Consider the following 21234-nt stretch of genomic DNA (forward strand, 5'->3'; position numbering starts at 1 on the left):
AGTTTCCAGGCTGAGGCAACAGTGGGTGTCAGTTGGAAGAACAATGGGGTAGCTTTAAGTTTCATATCTATGAGGGTGCGAAAAGGATGTAGTAGATTTCAAACACTGGCAACATTCCTAGTCCTCCAAGCGGAGTGTACTTGGGTAAACCTCACCTCGGAATATTCCTTAAACTTTCCCTATTTAATTTAAACGTAGGATGCTTATTCATTAGTGCACGTCATTTTTGGTTGTATTATTCGGGGTGTCAAGCGAAGTCATATTTTGTAGTTTCCGCTTCAGGCTGTCCTCCCACGCGCTAAGTTCAGGGCATTGTTCGCTCATCGTGTGTAGGTACCATAATCGAACGCCTTTTTCCCATCTCTTCGTCCGTTAGATCACCATTTTCTTTTTCGTATCTTAATCGGTGTTTCAATGTGACCTGCAGAAGGAGGGGAGAAGAAGGGGGGGGGGGGTGCGGGCAGCATTTAAAAACACATCAGCGCGCATAAACCCGAAAAGGCTTTTACTTACTACATACTCGGCCTATCTCCACGGAACACAGTCCCTGCCAACTCGGCATTCAAGCCCAGATGGACCTTTTAGTGTGGGAGAAATGTTTATCGGAAGCCTGTGGATAGCATAGGTCGCCCAAGTCAGGTATCACGGGTCGTATGCAGGGGGGTCAGGTGGCACTCCTTCGGGGCGGCTTAGGGGCATTTTTAAAACAATTTTCCTGATACAAGTAGCATATAGAGTAAAGGCTAAATACCAGGACCTTTAGCGGTTGCTTTAGGCCGTACAAAAATATGCAAATTACATACAACAAAAACCTGGACCGTTCAAACTTGCAATATTTCTGTGTACCATACTTTTCAACCCTTAACTAATCGAGCTGAGCCATTTCACCAGTAATTTAGTTATATCGGAAATAGTGGTCATTTATTCGAAACTTACCAATTTACGCGTGACAACTACGTTTGCTTTTTTTTTTTCTTCAAAAATCTTTAATAAAAAATGTCGGTGCATAAATACGGGCCTACAACCTCGTGGGCCGGCCAGAACTGTACATGTGGGGATACTTATTAGTGGAAAACCCAAATGGAGTCGGTGGTCATTGATTTCATAATAAAAAGTGCGACAAGTGCAATAAAATCATATCGAAACTTCAGTGTGAGCAAGTATCATAAGTGTTGAAATTCGAACTTTCAACAATCATGATGCGCCACACTTAACAACAATTCATTGTCCGAATGTTCAATCAGCACCCATCTCACTTTAATTCATTGTCCGAATACATAATCAGTACCCATCCCATATCAATTCATTGTTTTTTTTAAAAACTGTATACATGTTTCATGACACCAAGGTTGAGCAATCGGGGTACAACAAGGAGCTGAAAGTTTCATTTGTACCAGCGCCATTTTGGGTGCAGCCAGGCAGATCCAGGCATAGTCAAAATCTCTACCAACTCGTGGTTGGCCCAGAGCCTCTTTCGGCAGTCCAACGTTCCGTTAAAGGGTAACAGAAAGGATCGGCAGTATGAACCATCAGTCAAAAGGGGGGGGAGGGAGGCAACAATTTTTCCTACCGGGTCATACTGGGTTTTCACCGGAACTGATCTGAACTGTAGTCTGCAGGATTTTAGTCATTCAAATTGAGGCTGGCGTCAGCATGGGAGCGTCGTCGTCTCACGGCTACATTTTCATCGTTCCGCGGGAAATCATGGCAGTCATTCCCCATCGGGGGTGTCTGCGGGGGTCGGGCTCCCGTGGCCCCTATAGAATCTTCAAAGTCGAGGAGAACACTTATGATGTTGGGACTCGTTTCTTAATCAACAAGCAGTCGGGCCATCTCTTTACGCCGGGCCCGCTCCAGTAGGATCGTCCGCCATTTTACGAGTGGGCGAACCCATGTCGGGTGAGTGGAGCGTTGGGGGTGCCGCTGGGGGCCTCCACCTGGGGAGGTGGGAGAGGCTCGTTCGCGCCGCCTCTCCCTCCCAGCGCACCTCACGCCGTTCTTCTCGGCGCTAATATCCATGATGGCCGGACCAGGCGATGAGAGGGGGGGGGGTCGGAGGCATAGGCAAGACATCCCCCCCCCCCGGTGGCCTGCAAGGCCCCGCTTCAGGGCCGAACGGGGAGCTCATACCAAGCTGTGGCTGGACCAGGAGATGCGAGGGGGGGGGTCGATGGCATGGGCAAGACATCCCCCCAGTGTTGTCGCAGCCATTATTGAAGAAGTGGGGACGCCCGGATCCCGTCGGCCTCGGCTCTTCTTCGGGCCCACCTTACTCGATGACCTCCGGCCGACGGCTGGCAGCAGGACCCGCCCTACACGTGCCGAAGATCTCGTCTTCCGGATGGGCGTAGCCGCGAACCTGTTGCACTTCGGGGGTTTCTAGAATGGGGGTAGGTATCTGTTGACTTGTATCTGTCTCATGTTACCGTTATTGGGGCGTGGCAGGCGGTGGGACAGACACGTTTGGAGCAGTGAGGGTGATGAAGCCTGGTTGCCTCGTGGCTGCCGTGATGTCAAGCTTGGCTTCTCTCACCATTTTTATGTTTCTTATTACGGGCTTATTTCTAACGTTTCTTATTTCTAGCGAAATCGTGTGTTTTATCGTCAGCTATTTCTAACGTTTTCTTATTTGTAGCGAAATCAAAAACTCATCAGTGACCTACTGATTTTGCTTTCTTATTTCTTTCTTCCCTTTTTATTCCTATCGTGTTTCATGCTAAAGTTTCTGTTAACAGGATACGGTGATTACTTCGTTATTGTTGCATATGTCCTTTTTATTAGGGGTGCCCTCTGGTCGAGCCAGATGACCTACCTCTAATAAATGGTCCGGGTGGAACTAGTGTACCAATCAGTGGGGAGTAGATAGGCCCGAGACATTACAACGGGAGACAAAGGTCCGCATTACCTACCCTTCACTACTCGCAAAGATTAGACAGAATGTTTCCTTTCTATGTTTATTTGCGAACAGACAATACCTCAAGAGAACTATTCCTTGAACAATAAATGTCCAGACAATCAATCAATCAATGGGGAGAAAAAACAGGCATGACGGATTACAACGGGGACAAAAGTCTGCATTACCTATCCTTCACTGTCTGCAAAAAAAAAAAGGGGGGCAGAATATTTTCTATTCTTCCCTGTTTGTAGACAGAGAATATCTCAAAGAGCAATAATCGATAAAAATCGATAACAAACAATCAGTGGGGAGAAAAATAGGCATGACGGATTACAATGGGGGACAAACGTCTGCATTACCTATCCTTTACTATTTGCAAAGAGAGGGGAACGTTCCTATTCATCGCTGTTTGCAGATAGAAAATGTCTCAAAGAGAACCAATACTTCAAGTACAATCAATCAATCAATCAATCAGATGGATAAAGCCATCCTACCATTCGGACGTAAAGACGTCCTATTTAATCTTACCCGGACCGGACCGTGTGGGCAATTCTTCGCCTTCCTTTTTCCAGCGCCCAATCGTTCTCTTTCTCCATGTTTTTACCGCAGCATTCCTGTGGGATTCCAGTCAGGACAGTAGGTCACTTGAGAGAGGTCCGTTCGGAATCGGTGAAGTTCATTCAATCGGCAGCCGGACGAGGGCCCTCTCAAGGCAGGTATACTCCAATCATTTAGATGTTCCCCCCATCGTCTGGACCTCTCTTACCGGACCTTATGTCGCTGATGGACCCCGCGTTGGGACGCCAATTGTGGAAAAGTCAGCCCATAACACACCTGATGCCCAGGCTGCTGGCGCAGGACGCCTCTTAGTTTCCATCTTGAACAAATACAAAATAAAGAGACGGGCGCTGGAAGCAGGGAAACAAGAACAGAGTTTATTTCTAATGAGGAGAGCCTGTCACTTCGGACACTCGCATAGTGTCTTCAGGAGGTGCTCTCTCCTCCCTACCCGCCACACACACACACACACCTTCTCATGAGGCTTCGTCTTTTATACACATGTTTATGATGCACAAACATTCCTTATTACAATAAAGACGTTGTGAAGTAGGAAAAGGCATGCTTGGAATCCCAGCTTCAGGCCTATTCCCATACCAGTTGCTCAAAAGTCATCCTCCCCTCCTGGGTGTAACAAGAGATTGTGATCTCTCAGCCGGACATTCCTACCGGACACGAGGGCAGGAGGGGATGATCAGGTCAAAGGTTGGGCAGGCGATAAGATCGGGCACGTTGGTTGGTGTATCACGGTTGTGTTATGCTGGGCAGGGAAAAGGGGGGGTGTACATCCACGAGGCTTGGCCTTAGGACTTGGGACCGGGTCGAAAGGCCAAGTGTAGCCGGGGAGGGTTGTCAGCTGAGGGGAAGGGTGTTCTTGGGAGGAAATGGGGGGGTGTGCGGGTCAAGCAGGAGTGCTACTTCTAGAGCAGGGTCACGCAGAGGGAGAGGGTCTCATGGCCGATGCATGAGCAGTGCGCGCGGGGAGGGGTGCCGAGGGTTTAACAAGCGGGCAGAGAGGCCATGGTGCCTAAAATGGCTGTCGTGTACGTGTGGGCATGGGTCTATGCTGGCGGGATAACACAGTCAGTGTTCAGCGATATCCGTTCTGCTTACAACAAGGGGTACTGTGAACACAAATGAACGCCGCTTATGTACATATACATTGTCATTTTCAACACCACATTGCAAGGTGCAAGAAGCATGATGCAAGGCCCTTGTAAACATTCCCATTACTCCGGTGTGCATGCAAATCCAGCATTGCCAATCCCTGGTGAGTTGCATTAGTGCTGCTGGAACAAGGCAAATGGAGGCACCAGTGGGTGAGGCGGACTGGCCTCAAGGATCCTGTGACCTCAGTGGCAAAGTCACTGCTGCTCTAGGGTGTGCTGCTTTGTAGGCCTGCCCCAAGACTGGAGGTGACCTTCAGTATGGATTGTGGTGGACAAGGCTTCAAGGTTAACCAACACTGGCCACCGGTAAGGTCCACCTGCTGGTACTAAGAGACCAGGGCTTCTAAGGTCTAGTGGGTCTTCTAATGTGTAGCAGGGGTATGTGCTCCCTCGGGAGAGTGGTCTGATGGACTAGTCATGAAGGTTGAATCAGGTTTCCCAGTTCCAAATTCTGTAGCTCTGGCATAGTGCCACATCCTCTCCCCCGAACACCCTTCTGCTCCACCGAGTGAAACTCGCACTGTCTTCAGCTACAACCCAATTCTGCCCCAATATAAACACCTGGATGTGACTCAATTCAAATTATGCACTGCCTATAAAAAGTAACAACATTCTGGAAAAGGCAAACACTCATAGGAAATGCAGGATCATGTAAAGCATGAGAAATATAAGCAGGAATGACATGTTACCTTAACACTTTTACTCTCATTGGTCAGAAATCAATGAGTATTTTTTTGTCTCAAACATTGAGGACATGAATACAGGGCTCCTCCTGTACACATGTGTTAAGCAGGGCTCAGAAGAGAAACGGCCCCTTCAAGAGAATTTGATCTGACTCACAGAAACCCACATATTCATGTCAGCCAAATAGCTGCTCAAACATAGTATAGTACATATGTATTCAAGTGTCCTACAAAGGATACCTTTTGAATTGCCCTGCTTGGCCAACTCTTCTACTCACAAAAAACGAGAGCGATATTGACAGTAAAACGCAAAATTATATTTTCATTCAGGAAGTGAAAAAAAAGCAGTAACCCACTGAGCTATGGACATAACATATTGCTCTTTGATATGCATGGTACACGTTCTTCGCAGCAGGCGTATTAACCCTGTGCGCTACATTAGATAAGTCAAAACTAAAAACTGCCAACAAACAAAACTCCAATCTCTCTCCAGCAGGAAGATAAACAATCTTAAGACTTTTATTGTTGCAGAAAAATGACTCTGCAGTGATTTGTGTGTTTTTAAAAGTGAGTCATTATGTTCTTCGACTAATGGCCCGCAGATCTCCACGGTGAGTGTTTAACTCATGGAACAAACCTTCTGAATATCCGCACTTGCAACCACCTGCTTAAATTACGCACTGGCTTCAGGCTTCATCATGAACTGAGCAGGGACAGCACAGTCACTTTACTGGCTGTCTTGAGCGCAGAGGCTCAGGTGCGAAACTCTATGGACCAGGCCTCATGAGCAGAGCTGTTAAGGAGGGGCTGGGGACCTCTGGGCAGGCATGGAGAACAACTTCCAGGAGAGGCTGAAGGGGCTGGGTCAGCTGAGGGTCTCTTGTACAGCAGCCTCCCTCCTCCTATTTTTCAGTTCTGGCTGGGTGGAGAGCTGATTTACAGCAAGCCACGCAGGCCTCAGTGAAGCCCTTTTCTTTAGATCTCGCGTGGCATTGCAGCGCAAAGCTCTGTCGCTGGGTGTGAGATTTTGTAGGAGAGTAGATTTGAGATGGGGACTTAAAGGCCCGTCCCTCATTTTCATTGGCTGGCATCGGTGGCCTGCCATTGGAAATGAGGAGTTTTTGTTGACGACCTTTGGCCTCCGATCTGGACTGGGTCGCTTGCTTTGCTGTTGTTGCAAAGCACTTTCTTATCTTTATGGGGCAATGTGTTTCGAAATAGAAACACATGGCCCCATAAAGAGAAGAGATCAATGCTTGTTTTCTTAACCATGGTGGTCTGGAGTAATCAGCTGGAAGGTGATGATAGGTCGTTACTTGGGAAGATAAGAGGCTGTGCGTTGTAACTAACTTGTAACACTGAACAAAACTGTTGAATATTAAAGAAACCACGAACCAGGTTGTCGTTTTACAGTGCGTGCATTCCCAGTGATGCATGATGCCGAGGTTGCTTTAGATGACTAGTATGTTGTAGTTTAGGAGTCCCCTAGCGTTTAGCAAAACCCCCCTTATGACCTACGCAGACTAACACGAAACCCTAATGTATTTCTGCACAGAACCTTACATGCACTTTGCGTGCAGAACACCAGCATTTGTCACCCATGTCCACAGCTGAACGGAGGCGCAGGCACATACGGTCCAACCCGGAGTGTCTCATATGAAGAGATTTCACGTATATGTACAGTACCAGATAAAACTCAAGGGGTATTCGAGAGATGATTTTAAGATGGGCAGAAGGCTGTATGGATGAATAGATGTAGGTTTCATGTACACTTTATGCACATGAAATAGATTCGAAGTAGAGAACAGAGCAAAATGCTGGCACCCACACAGTCATTGGCCTCTCCTTGGTACATCCTTTCACAACTAATAGTCAAAGGCCATAAAGTGGAGGGAAAGGTTTTTAGAACTGGGGGAAAAAAACAGTCACCATCCAAAGATTGGGACAAGGGAGACTTGGGGTAATTCAGATTTTCATTCCTGTATTTGGACCCTGGTACATTTAATACTCAACTAAGCCCATTTGCTGAGGAACTTGCATTCAAAGCGGAGAATGAGTAGAATATCAATGCCCATTCTGTTCTTGGCCTCTTATAGTAGAAATCCCTTGCACAGCGTGATAGAAGGCTTTACTGCAAGCTGAAATTTCAGGGACCCGCTGGGTGAGGGGGAGATGGGTTCCATCAAAACCGGTTATAGTTTTGATACTTCCCAGCACAACAGAGACACGTGCAAACTTCATAGAGACAATGGATTACAGTAGCGAAATAAAAAGGTAAAATATATGTTTTGCTGCCTCTTTGAACACAGAAAGGTGTGGAACAAAACTGTTGAATATTAGAGCAACCACGAAGCAGGCTGTCGATTTACAGCGCGTGCATTCCCACAGTGACGCATGACGCCGACGTTGCTTTAGATGACTCGTATATTGTAGTTTAGGTGTCCCCTCACGTTTAGCAACACCCCCCTTATGACTGACGCAGAGTAACACGAAACCCTAATGTATTTCTCCACACAAACCTACATGCACCACTGCATGTAGAACGCCAGCATTTATCACCCATGTGCATAGCTGAACGGAGGCGTAGGCGCATACAGTCCAAACCGGAGTGTCTCATAGGAAGAGAATTCACGTATACGTACAGTATCAGATAAAGCTTAAGGGGTATTCGAGAGATGATTTTAAGATGGACAGAAGGCTGTATGGGTGAATAGATGTAGGTTTCATGTACACTTTATGCACCGGAAATAGAATTCGAAGTAGAGAACAGAGCAGAATGCTGGCGCTCATACAGTCATTGGCCTCTCCTTGGTATGTCCTTTCACATCTAGTAGTCAAAGGCCATAAAGTGGAGGAATTTTTTTTAGAACTTGGGGAAAAAACAGTCACCATGAACAGCAGGTGCTAGCCTTGGGCTATCTTGTAGTTTGTGTTTCTTTCACCTGGTCCTGTTTGATTCTTACTCGATACTCTCTGATTTATTTAGGGCTTCCCACATGCTTACTGGCAAATCTGAACTCCCGTTTAAGATTACTTTGTTAGGTGTGGCGAATCGGAGTGTCCAAAGGATTACTGAGTGATGTGAACGTTAGAAAAAGAAAATAACTCCGTTGTTTTTCAAAATGTTGCCCTTGTCATCCCTTTTTCAGTAAGGACTCACTACCAAGCAATATGTAATCTGGGAAAGTCTGAAACTGTTCCTTGAGCAAGAGGGATGGAATCCAAATATTGGGACAAAGAAGACTTGGGGTAATACAGACTTTCAATCCTGCACTGGGGCGCTGGTACATTTAATACTCAACTGAGCCAATTTGCCGAGAATGAGTAAAATATCATTGCCCATTCCGTCCTTGGCCTCTTATAGTAGACATCGCTAGCACAGCGTGATAGAAGGCTTTGCTGCAAGCTGAAATTTCAGGGACCCCAATAGATTTCCTTGGCTCCAGGCTGCAAAAAATAGACAGGGGCCTCAATACTGCTCCATCAAATCTGACATAAAGTACACATCATTTGCGTTGGACAGTCCTGTCAGAGAATGCAGTGGTTGTTAGCCTACCCTCCTGGTTAAACACACATCTGAAAACGTATGGCTTGGAATACTAATGGCTTCACCACCATATAAACATATGTACCAAAATAGAAAAATTACAAATAAATTACTCACACCAAGCTTAAACAAAAATTTGCAATGCAATAGGTCTCACATTTACGCGAGTTTAAGCTATTGGCATTGTAAATGGCAAAGCTTTTTATTTATGTTTCAAAAACATAAAATAAAAGGCATTGTTATTTACAATGCCAACAGCTAAAACTCGCGTAAATGCGAACCCTGCTGCATTGCAAATGCTTGTTTTTTCCTGGTGGCGACCGGCAGTCTGCGTGAGCAGAAAATAAAGGGCAGAGCAGGTCAAGGGCAGGGAAGCCAAAGTATCCTGATGTGATCATTGCATTGGTCACAGTGGGTGCAGGCAAGTAGTGGCCCCACTAAATTAGGTGTGAATCACGGCAGCAGCAGGGCCATCAGAGGAAGCAGTTTACATGCTAACCTAAGACTGATGGCCTTTTGGTGTTGTTTTGCAGGCCCCCAGACATAGAGGGGAAGGGGGAGGAGGTCGGGCGCACTGCAGAGGCATTCCTCAATGTGAACCACACAGTCTGAAAGATGAAGTTGCACTTTTAAAAGTAGGGCTATTCCTACAGTCCCGGGACGCTTTTTTAAAACAAAGAAGTAGGGGAACGGACTGACGTAATTTTTAAAAGTAAGGGCACGCCGTGCCCTTCCGTCCCCGCCCACTTCTAACACTGGTCCTACCTCACTCCAGGAACAGTATCTTACATAACCCGATGATCCATTGTGCTCTAAGGAGCCGGGAGGGGTCAGCCATGCTCCGCTCCGGGATAGTGACCAGTGCTTCTTGTCCAGCACCCAAGCCCACTGTTACTTTTTTACCTTCTACCTACAAGGTGGAGCCCACAAGGTTATCACTCCTGGTAGCCACATTTCAGCTGCTGTGTTTGTAAAGCAGCACCAGAGAATGGAAATGTTTCTTATCTGAGAGTTTCAGAAACCATGGCAATCGAGAACACACTTTATTAACCACATCATTTAAATGAGCAGGAAATACGTAAAGACCCTTACCACACACATCACTTTCTTTGGGCATGTATCCTTTTCCCACTCATTAAATAGGGGGACACAAGTCCTCATCGTGGATTAAGAGCCGGAAGGTATCTTTTAAGGCCTTAACATCTGGCGCACAGAACAACGAATGTTGGGACATGGATTAAATTAATGTGTGTCTGTGGTTTTCATTGCACCTAAGTGGTTTAACATGGCCGGTGCTGGTACACCCTCTGAATACACCAACTTGATGTTTCTGAAAATGCTCTTCCGTGCTTTATGAGAATGTGATGTTAACTTTACGGTACCTGGAGAACACGTGTGGGATTCCACATCTAGAGAATTATGGTGGACACCCACTGCATTCAAAAACTAGTTGGAAAATGTGCTTGTCTCCCAGCCCAACTCTCTACACCCACTTAACCTTGTGTGATGAGTAGGCAAGAGGTTAAAAATGTCCTTGCACTACCGCTGACTTCATACGAGCTATCAGCTATTCAGGCAAACATTGCATTGTTGTAGCATTGACTTAATGTGGAAGGAACAAAGTGAAAAAATTATCTTGCCGGGCTTCCGGGTCGGCGGCCATTTTTCACTCGGGCTGCGGCGATGATCTGTTTTTTGGCGCAATGAGGCTCCCACTTTCATACGAAGTATACCGCAGGGTGGGCACCCGCTCCTCGTGGCATTATAATGCAGGGTGGGCACCTGCAATTAAGACAGCAATACTTGGGGTGGGCACCCACCGTGTCCGATCATCACAGGCACATAACATGCTGCCAAGGTTTCAGAATGCTGTGAGTGACGTTTTCATAATTTCAGTGTAATGAGTGACATTTGAACAACTAAGAGTGACATTTTCTCGCAAGCAAAATCAAGCAATGAAGACAAGGGTAAAATATCAATAGTAGAAATTGCATAAATTTGAGCAACAAGAAACTCGAAGAAGAACTTAAAATCGCTCAAAGCACCAGAAATGGAAGGGCACTGTGGAAGACTGCTGTTATAAGTTAAACAGGGCAGGCTGGCACTGCAGCTGATCTGAATATGATCTAATTAATCTGATCGTTCATGACAGTGCATCAGACCATCCTTTGTATTTTAGATTTACTGCCATAGTGTGAGACAATTCATCAAAATTAATATAAAGTAAGGTTGCCAGCACGACCCTCCCCGACCCCCAGTCCGGTCCCCACACTTAAACACTACCCTGCACGACCACCCAGGACTACCGTGCACGCCTCTCACTGCTGCACGCCTCACTGCTGCACGCCTTACTGCTGCATTACTCACACTGCTGCATTACTCACACTGCTGCACGCCACACACTGCTGCACGCCACACAACACCACCACATCACTCAGGGACACCACTACATCACTCAGGGACACCACTACATCACTCAGGGACACCACCACATCACTCTGGGACACCACCACATCACTCAGCACCACAACTGCATCACTCAGCACCACAACAGCACTGTCCTTGCTTGCTACCAACAAGCATTGCCATAGCCAATAGGACTCGCATTAGGAAAGTGTAAGCTATTGGCTTTGTGAATAACAATGCTATTAATTTATATATTTTCAAAGCCAACACATATTAAAAAAAAATTTCATTTACAATACCAATAGCTCACACTTTCCTAATGCGAGACCTATTGCATTGCAAATGCTTGTTCTTGTTGTATTATTCTTATGAGAAGGACATACTGTTCTGTTGACGAGTACAAACGTTACCATTAGATAAATAGATTGTTCTGCCATTATGTTGTTAATTTGCTACCAAATTGAATTCAGGTGTTGCCTGTTTATTACTATTAAAATAGCAAGAGGTAAGTTCCCCCGATATGACAGCAGGTTACTATCACTGTTATTCTGGTGACCTCTTGTTTTGTTAAAACATGGAGGTTTCCCTAATCTGGTCTTAATGTTATCCCATCTGAAAGGGACCGTTCTCTAAAAATGTATTTTGCTAAATCTGTGTTTTATTTGACTAAACAACAGTCTTTGGTTATAACTTTCTACAACCGAGTTTACTGAAGCAGAACTTGTTAGTCTGGCTAATTAAAGAGGGATATCTGTTGCACGTTAGTTAACCCAAGCAGCACACGTGTTACCTTGACCAGATTTTCTTTCTGAAATAAACATTTAATACAAGTGACTGACTCCAATCATTCGAGTATGTATAGAGTCGATTAATTTATGGATGTAAAAAATTGCATTTTCTATCGAGCGTCGTCAGACTACGCCTCAGTAATAAATCTTGGTCTCATAGTGCCCACACCATCAGTGCTTGCTTCGCCCTGCGCACATTACACTTACATACCAAGGAAACTCATGAGACATATTTGTGGGAAACCAGTGATGCAGGTTTATTTGCGTACAACACAGGTACTGATAGGTGGGTCATCTTACAGGCGATCCAATGCAGCAGCCTCTCGCTGACCCGCATGCCCAAGGAGCCATCTTGCACGGCGAGGCGATGCTCTGACAGTGCAGTACATTATCACTTTATTTCGTTAGCCTCCCGCCCCCCCCTGTCAGGGCGGGAGATGAGGCACACCCCCGGTCGGTTCAGGCCCCCCGACCGCCCGAAGGACTAACGGGGCGCCAACGCTGTTTCCTGGAACCCCCTCGGCTCCAGGTTCTTGGCTCGGGCACCCTACTGTGCCAGGCAGAGGTATTTAGACTGTATCCTTCTGCCGCAGAGGTACCCCTACTGTCCATCTGCTTCCAGATCGCCCTGTGACTCCGCCTGCAACATAAAACATGATCATTAAGGTATTCAAAACTGTGCCAACCGCTCTGCAGCTGGGTCAGGGTTCAGGGTGGGTTACAGCGCAGAGCAGCCTAGGACTAGGCGCGGGAAGGAAAGGCCGAGCCTGGCTGCTGGGCCTGGACATATGCCCCCCGGAAGCGCCTCCCCCGTCCCCAGGAGAGCCCTCCCCATTGGCTGTTGGCCGGGGGGCGGCTCAGGGGGTGGCGCGCTGCAGGCTCCGCTCGCCCGACGTGTGGGACTAGGGCGCTGTCCCGCCCATGCTCCCCTTCGTGTCGCGCTGCCAGCGGCATAGTGCCCACACCATCAGTGCTTGCTTCGCCCTGCGCACATTACACTTACATACCAAGGAAACTCATGAGACATATTTGTGGGAAACCAGTGATGCAGGTTTATTTGCGTACAACAAAGGTACATATAGGTGGGTCATCTTACAGGCGATCCAATGCAGCAGCCTCTCGCTGACCCGCATGCCCAAGGAGCCATCTTGCACGGCGAGGTGATGCTCTGACAGTGCAGTACATTATCACTTTATTTCGTTAGCCTCCCGCCCCCCCTGTCAGGGCGGGAGATGAGGCACACCCCCTGTCGGTTCAGGCCCCCCGACCGCCCAAAGGACTAACGGGGCGCCGACGCTGTTTCCTGGAACCCCCTCGGCTCCAGGTTCTTGGATCGGGCCCCCTACTGTGCCAGGCAGAGGTATTTAGACTGTATCCTTCTGCTGCAGAGGTACCCCTACTGTCCATCTGCTTCCAGATCGCCCTGTACTCCGCCACAGCTCTGGAGGAGGCTTCCGTCGATGACAGAGCCCCCCACCCACCTAGCTACTTTCGGTCGCTGTTTAGTGCACCTCTATCATAGTACCCCTCACCACACCTAGTTGTTGCCTTCGCTTTTTGTCTGCCACGGGGCCAGCCGCTAACGAGTCCACATTCTGATGTGTGGTGGGTTTGGACTCATTCCCAGAGTATCGGTGTAAGGTTCCTATTTCCGGACTGCGCTTGTGCCCCTGCAGCAAGCATAATGCACTCCTAATTCTCTTCTAGGCGACCATCAAGCTTTACACTGTTAACCTGAAGCTAGGAGGTTATACATGTTTTCGATGTTGAGAAGTGTGCTAAAGCAATGCACTGTATTGGCATTGGCTGTACATTAATTTAGGGCTGACATGCCATTTATTGCCCTTGTTACCTACTGTTCGGGTATATGTTTGGCCCTATTCACTATAAGGCAAGGTATTCACAATTGTGACCCTTCATTCTAGTTCTACTTATTCCTCCCGGTTGTCACTCAAGTGCCACCATCGCCAACATTACATTTGTTCTAGGCCTGAGTGTCTAGCACATGTTGCAGTATTTTACCTCCAATTGTACTTTGTCTCTCTAGTAACCTGCACACTTATCACTTATCCCTTCTGCAATGCAATGTGCGATTATTACCTGTCATTTCTTGTACTTATTGTGATAGTGGCTTGCAAGGAGTAATGCCGTCCTAGAGCATGTTCCTTCACGTTTAGGATAAAGCATGACAGTTCCGTTAAAGGAGTGGGTATTCAAGTCTGTTGAAGTACCCTGTTGGGGTCACAAGATTACATGAAACAGTTCTAGTGTGCCAAGGAACAAGATTGGTCATGGTAATCCTTAGAGATGGCAACTCTACCCACCTGGAGTGTACACATTACCTGAGACAGCTACATGTTGCTGGCAAGGAAGATGTTGTTAGTCAGCTTAAATCATGTGAAGGTGTTACTGTAGCCTTCGCCTTGCTACTAATCCCAACCTGAACTGAATTACCTTCCATAGAGAGAGAAGTCCTGGCCTGCGCTTGGACTGTGTATGTCCCGCAGAGTTCGTGAATCGCAATGTTCATGTATGTCTGGCAAATTGGCCCTGGGCATGGCCCACTGGATTGGTTGTATACCCCTGCGCTAGCAGTGTTCCACATGTCACTAGCGACTTGCACTTAGTGCCTGAGTTGAGTTTCGTGAATGGATTACCCCTTCCCACATATGACACACATGCATTTGCCCTATTACCAATGCATTATATCCTAGACGACTTACAATAAGGTGTATTGGATGTTCGTCACATTCGTTACTAAGTAAACTGACTGAGTCTACCTCTTACAGCCATCTGAGGTTGTAATTTACCAACTGCTACATCAGGTGATACTTGAGCCATGTGGGTGATTTCCCAATGCGGTTCCTGCATTGGAGACAGAAAACATTCATTAGAAGCCCTGCCCCCACTTATCCACCAATACGATTCTCTGCAATGAAACAGGGATAAACAATGCCCCACTCGCTACCCTGGTCAAGCCTGATTGGAGCCAGATGCGGTAATGCAGCACCTTGACTAGGTCACTTATTCACATGTCGCATCTTGCCAATAACAATTGTCGTTTGTCGAGCACGATTTCGTGTCACCGCTCAACTCGTTCCCCTAGTCTTCATCTCACAGACACCTCATCCTCCCAGGTTTTCAAAACTGACCTCAAGGATCTCCTCCTTCAAAGGCACTTACAATTGTAACTGCTGCCCTCCTTCGCAGTTTAAATTTACACAGTCATATAGGGATGTCTGCAGCTTCATCTTACCCAAGTTACACATTGTTAACTTATACTTTCTTATCCAACACGCCGTAGGCATATTGATTAATTACTATAACTGCTTCTTCCTTTGCTAGCACAATGTGCAGTCCCCCGGGGCCCTAGATCACAAATACCCACCCATATAACGGGAGTATCTTAATTTGAAATATCAATAACAATCTTTGCCATTTTCAGGGGGAACTGAGCAACCGAAACTTGTTAAATTAGAAATTGTATATATATTTGTTCCGCTCAAATCACAATGGGGTGCAACATACTGCCTTCAATTGAATAGCCACCTTTCTATACTCCAGGCCTCCTCTGACAGTGTTGGTCTTAGAACATGCTTTCGCTTGCGGCTACTGTTGGCTGGGCAGGCCTAGCTATTTCCCCGTCGTACAAGACACGGGCCATCAACGGTCATGAAGATGCTGTACCATTAGTATGAATCTAGAGCATTAGGCAGTAAGCTATCTGCCCCACAATACACTGGGCCATCCATTAATGTAATTGAACCGATACTGCAGGCAGTGGACACTTCCCATACCTGGACAGTAGGCTACCCTGATAAGCGTCAATCGATGCTGAAGTAAACGGCCGACTTGCTAAAACCTGCTCTGTTTTTGGTAGATTGTGCTTTGACATTTGAGAATGGGAGGGGTCAGCCTACCCAGAAGCTTAGTGTCGCAAGTCCGTCTGTGCGACGTGGACGGGCTACCAAAGTCATGCATGCCACACTATCCCTTCACATGTCCCTCTGTCCTGCCATCTGTTTCTCAGGGGCTTACACAATGTGCCAGCAATTGTAGTCCTTAATAGAGTCGTTAGCCGTCAGTTCATAAACTGCTGTTGAAGCTAGACATGATGGTTTGGTCATGTTATCAGAGTGTCAGGTGAGTGTATTCCTGCATAGTTCTTCTGCTGATGGCAGATGCTATGCGTAACTTTGCGGACTGCACCCCGTCTGTCACATTGCATTCGTTGTTTCTCTTCCCTGACACTGCAAAGTTTGCCATATATTTGACCATTCCTACTTGTGATGTTCCGCGAGTTGGAGAGCAGACTGGGTTGTTGAGGAGCTGTGCATTGGAGCAAGTTGTACTCTGTGAGTGTGTTGCAACAGCTCCTGGCACATTCTACATGTGTAAGAAACCATTTCATATGAGAATGGAAAACCACGGGCGCATCCCAATGCATATGAGGTCAGTTCGCCCTGGAATAACTAAAGACACGTGATCTGAAACAAGGCGGAACCACGTTTAACCATTGTAACATACCGCCTGGCATTAGCCGATGTCAATCTAGCGTGAATCCGCAACCAGAACATTTGTGTGTTACGCGTAACTGCGGACGTGAATGAAATTTGTGCGGGCACCGCTTTCTTTTATCGAATCTATCCGCGCCCCTCGTGGGGCTCGAACTCGTGACCCTCCTATTACGAGTCTTGCTACGGGGCACGAATCGCTACCCTCACCCGCTCTTCCCGCGCCTCATGGTCACATCCCGCCAAACCCTATACCCGCGGCCCACGACCCGCAGCCGCAGCCCCCCCCGTGGTCGACACCACAGGGCCCAATCAACCTGTGCATGTCCAGGGATCAGGCCGGGGGGAGACTAGGCAGATGCTGCCCCATACCTTAGGTCCTACGTCGACGACCCAGTGCAGAGCAGCCTAGGACTAGGCGCGGGAAGGAAAGGGCGAGCCTGGCTGCTGGGCCTGGACATATGCCCCCCGGAAGCGCCTCCCCCGTCCCCAGGAGAGCCCTCCCCATTGGCTGTTGGCCGGGGGGGGGGCGGCTCAGGGGGTGGCGCGCTGCAGGCTCCGCTCGCCCGACGTGTGGGACTAGGGCGCTGTCCCGCCCATGCTTCCCTTCGTGTCGCGCTGCCAGCGGCAAATGTACGGCTGTCCTCTCACAAGCTTTAAACAAGCACAGAACAATGCATGTGATGTTTCTAGTTTTCAAAGCGTGAGAGAAAAACTCACTAAAATCCAGTGCGTCACCTCCGGGCAACAAATGTCTGAATAAATCATTCCCAACATGAGTCCATCACACCCCAGAATTCACATTTTATTGTTGTTATGTATTTTTGGTGCGAGTGGGGCGGATCTGACACTAAATGTCCAATCCGTAAGAGCAGGGGTATCCGAGGACACATTAAAAGTGCGTGTCTGAGTGTGTGTGTGTGTGTGGGAGGGGGGGGGGGGTTATTGGTGCTCTCTTGCCTGCACAGCCTCGAGGTTTCCACGGTTCCGGAGCGCCGTCACTCTGTCTCAAATTCAGACAGCCCATGTTTGCAGACAAAAGCAGGCGGGCTTTGCCGAGAGAGGGGTTAAGGGGGCATTTCCCATCACTTCACACATTCCAGCTCACTCGTTGCATTTCTCTACACCCTGCACGCTAAATATAACTGCATTTCACGGGTTCTTTTTGAACATATATTAAAGGGAGGGCGCGCACTGCAGACATGACTGCATGGTCAACGCCAGATCACCCCATCGCCGCATCCGCGGGACGGTTGAGTTTAGCGTAATTACAAACGTTTTACGTCCGAAACCACACGTCTCTCTGGTCGTGCCCCGCCCTGGCTCTCCAAATGCATTTCACGACACCCCCATGCCTCTCACACACCTGCAGATGCAAATTGATTGCGGTGTGAAATATTGACATGATTAAACAAACTCCTTACATTTTTAGTGTCCTCGAATACATATATACAAGTGTATGCCATTATTTGTTTATTTTTATTTGAAAGGTTTTATATAGCGCTGGCTAGACCCGGAGGTATCAGAGCGCTTTGCATGAGTATCAGACCATAGTTGCAGGCACAGTTATATCAGTATATCCAAATATGGCAGGTCGTGTAATGCCTTCCAGGGTACCTTATGTGCTGTCAGACCCCCAGCTGGAACATCGCATAACAGCAGCCATCCATGAATCACCCGCGTATCTAGATCCCGCTTCTGCACCTGTATCCTATATGCTTGCAACGTATCTTATTAAGCAATGGCACCTGAAGTTGGAAAGTCATGTATAAGCAGCTGTCCAGCAACCGGTCTATGTGTCCTACCTCACTCCAGGAACAGTATCTTACATACCCCAATGATCCATTGTGCTCTAAGGAGCAGGGAGGGGTCAGCCATGCTCCGCTCCGGGATAGTGACCAGTGCTTCTTGTCCAGCACCCAAGCCCACTGTTACTTTTTTACCTTCTACCTACACGGTGGAGCCCACAAGGTTATCACTCCTGGTAGCCACATTTCAGCTGCTGTGTTTGTAAAGCAGCACCAGAGAATGGAAATGTTCCTTATCTGGGAGTTTCAGAAACCATGGCAATCGAGAACACACTTTATTAACCGCATCATTTAAATGAGCAGGAAATACGTAAAGACCCTTACCACGCACATCACTTTCTTTGGGCATGTATCCTTTTCCCACTCATTAAATAGGGGGACGCAAGTCCTCATCGTGGATTAAGAGCCAGAAGGTATCTTTTAAGGCCTTAACATCTGGCGCACAGAACAACAAATGTTGGGACATGGATTAAATTAATGTGTGTCTGTGGTTTTCATTGCACCTAAATGGTTTAACATGGCCGGTGCTGGTACACCCTCTGAATACACCAACTTGATGTTTCTGAAAATGCTGTTCCGTGCTTTATGAGAATGTGATGTTAACTTTACGGTACCTGGAGAACACGTGTGGGATTCCACATCTAGAGAATTTTGGTGGACACCCACTGCATTCAAAAACTAGTTGGAAAATGTGCTTGTCTCCCAGCCCACCTCTCTACACCCACTTAACCTTGTGTGATGAGTAGGCAAGAGGTTAAAAATGTCCTTGCACTACCGCTGACTTCATACGAGCTATCAGCTATTCAGGCAAACATTGCATTGTTGTAGCATTGACTTAATGTGGAAGGAACAAAGTGAAAAAATTATCTTGCCGGGCTTCCGGGTCGGCGGCCATTTTTCCCTCGGGCTGCGGCGATGATCTGTTTTTCGGTGCAATGAGGCTCCCACTTTCATACGAAGTATACGGCGGGGTGGGCACCCGCTCCTCGTGGCATTATAATGCAGGGTGGGCACCTGCAATTAAGACAGCAATACTTGGGGTGGGTACCCGCTGTGTCCGATCATCACAGGCACATAACATGCTGCCAAGGTTTTCAGAATGCTGTGAGTGACAAGCAATGAAGAAAAGGGTAACATATCAATAGTAGAAATTGCATCAATTTGAGCAACAAGAAACTCGAAGAAGAACTTAAAATCGCTCAAAGCACCAGAAATGGAAGGGCACTGCCACAGACTGCTGTTATAAGTTAAAGAGGGCAGGCTGGCACTGCAGCTGATCTGAATATGATCTAATTAATCTGATCGTTCATGACAGTGCATCAGACCATCCTTTGTATTTTAGATTTACTGCCATAGTGTGAGACAATTCATCAAAATTAATGTAAAGTAGGGTTGCCAGCACGACCCTCCCCAACCCCCAGTCCGGTCCCCACACTTAAACACTACCCTGCACGACCCCCCAGGACTACCCTGAACCCTTAAACACTACCCTACACTACACAACACTACCCTAAACCCTAAAACACTACCCCAGAACGACCCCCCGACCCCCAGTCCGGTCCCTACACTCGAACACTACCCTGCACCACCCCCAGCACTACCCTAAACCCTAAAACACTACCCCCAGCACGACCCTACACCTACCCCCTGTCTGTCCCCTACACTGAACCACTACCCTGCAGAACCCCAACACTACCCTAAACCCTAAAATGCTACCCTACACTACACAAACACCACAACACTACCCTAAACCCTAAAACACTACCCCCAGCACGACCCCCAGTCCGGTCCCTCCACTCAAACACTACCCTGCACGACCCATCAGCACTACCCTAAACCCTAAAACACTACCCTGCACTACACAACACTACCCTATACCCTAAAACACTACCCCCAACTACCCTACATCTACTCCCTGGCCGTCCCCTTCACTGAACCACTACCCTGCAGAACCCCCGACACTACCCTAAACCCTAAAACACTACCCTACACTACACAAACACCACAACTCTACCTAAACCCTAAAACACTACCCCCAGCATGAACTCCGACCCCCAGTCTGATCCCTAGACTCAAACACTACCCTACACGACCCCCCAGCACTACCCTAAACCCCAAAACACTACCCTACGCTACACAAACGCAACACTACCCTAAACCCTAAAACACTACCCCCAGCACGACCCTCCCCAAACCTCCAGTCCGATCCCCACACTCATTCATTACCCTGTATGACCCCCGAGCACTATACCCTAAAACCTGAAACACTACCCTAAACACCACAACAGTACCCCAGCACGACCCTCCCCAACCCCCAGTCTGGTCCCTACACTCAATCACTACCCTGCACGATCCCCCAGCACTACCCTAAACCCTAAATCACTACCCTACACTACACAAAGACCACAATAGTATAATAAATACGGCATAAAAATAGTGTAATACATAAGGCACTGATCTACCATTCAGCATGCAGCTTGAATAGAATGCTAATAGTAGTCTGTTTAAAGTCCAGTAGTATTCAAATTGTTTGTATTCACTAAATGTTCTGCATTGTAAATGAAGACTATGTGATTACAAATAAGTATGTGCTTAGTATTCTGTTACTATTCAAGAAGTGCCACTCACATATCAGTAGTCTTCATGCACTAGCCTTCCCAAAAAGAACACTATTGAATACTAAAATTGGCATTAAATAGTCTTCGAATGCTATAAAAAGTCAGGTTAACCACTAAATGTAGTATTCAACTTCGGTACGGGCTGGGCCTCTCCCAGAAGCTGCAGGGCCAAGGCTGAATATGCTGCAGCCTTGCCCAGCCCCTGCACACCCCCTGCTGCAGTCCCGTCTGGGGGGGGCATAGTGTG

The 21234-nt window shown here is 47.5% G+C and overlaps 1 protein-coding gene across 1 annotated transcript in view; it reads left to right on the forward strand.

The window, feature by feature from the left end:
• LOC144772946 (adhesion G-protein coupled receptor G2-like) overlaps positions 1-21234 on the forward strand; it is a 1412864-nt gene that overhangs the window by 1289340 nt on the left and 102290 nt on the right. The window lies entirely within an intron of this gene.

Source organism: Lissotriton helveticus, chromosome 8, assembly GCF_964261635.1.
Source record: "Lissotriton helveticus chromosome 8, aLisHel1.1, whole genome shotgun sequence".
Classification (NCBI taxonomy): domain Eukaryota; kingdom Metazoa; phylum Chordata; class Amphibia; order Caudata; family Salamandridae; genus Lissotriton; species Lissotriton helveticus.